Source organism: Charadrius vociferus, unplaced genomic scaffold (genome assembly GCF_000708025.1).
Source record: "Charadrius vociferus isolate BGI_N301 unplaced genomic scaffold, ASM70802v2 scaffold31, whole genome shotgun sequence".
NCBI lineage: Eukaryota > Metazoa > Chordata > Aves > Charadriiformes > Charadriidae > Charadrius > Charadrius vociferus.
The window spans coordinates 1,854,678-1,855,104 of NW_009646966.1; the positions used below are offsets into that span (position 1 = coordinate 1,854,678).

At 62.1% G+C, this 427-nt stretch overlaps 1 protein-coding gene across 1 annotated transcript in view; it reads right to left on the minus strand.

The window, feature by feature from the left end:
* NXPH1 (neurexophilin 1) overlaps positions 1–427 on the minus strand; it is a 141,043-nt gene that overhangs the window by 140,008 nt on the left and 608 nt on the right. The gene's annotated exons all lie outside the window — the stretch shown is intronic.

A 427-nucleotide genomic window follows, 5' to 3' on the forward strand; every position in this document is an offset into this window, starting at 1 on the left:
CGCCGGGGTGCTTCTCTCGGCAGCGCCCCTGGAAAAGGGGGTTTTGCCTCCCCTGCCGCCGCCGGGACGAGCTCCCGTCAAAGCGTTTGCGTGCTTAATGCATCGCTGGCTGGGTGCGGGCTGCAAGGGAGCAGCCTGGCTGCTTTTTGTTGCTTGCGATCGTAGAGGGAATAAAGTGTGTGTTAAAGGAGATAACGCCGCTGTTTACTCGTGTTCCCCCGCTAATCTTAAAGGAGATTTGCTACCAAAGTCAATGACACTTCACGCGGAAAATACTAGCTGCGCTTGTCACCGAGTGCCCGCACGCCTGTGCCGCGCCACCCGTAGTGGCACACCGGCGGGGTCCCCTTCCGGAGGGGCGCCCACCCTCAGGAGGGAGCAGAGGGCAAGAAGTTGCCTCCAGCCCACAGCCTGGGCGGGCGTCCCC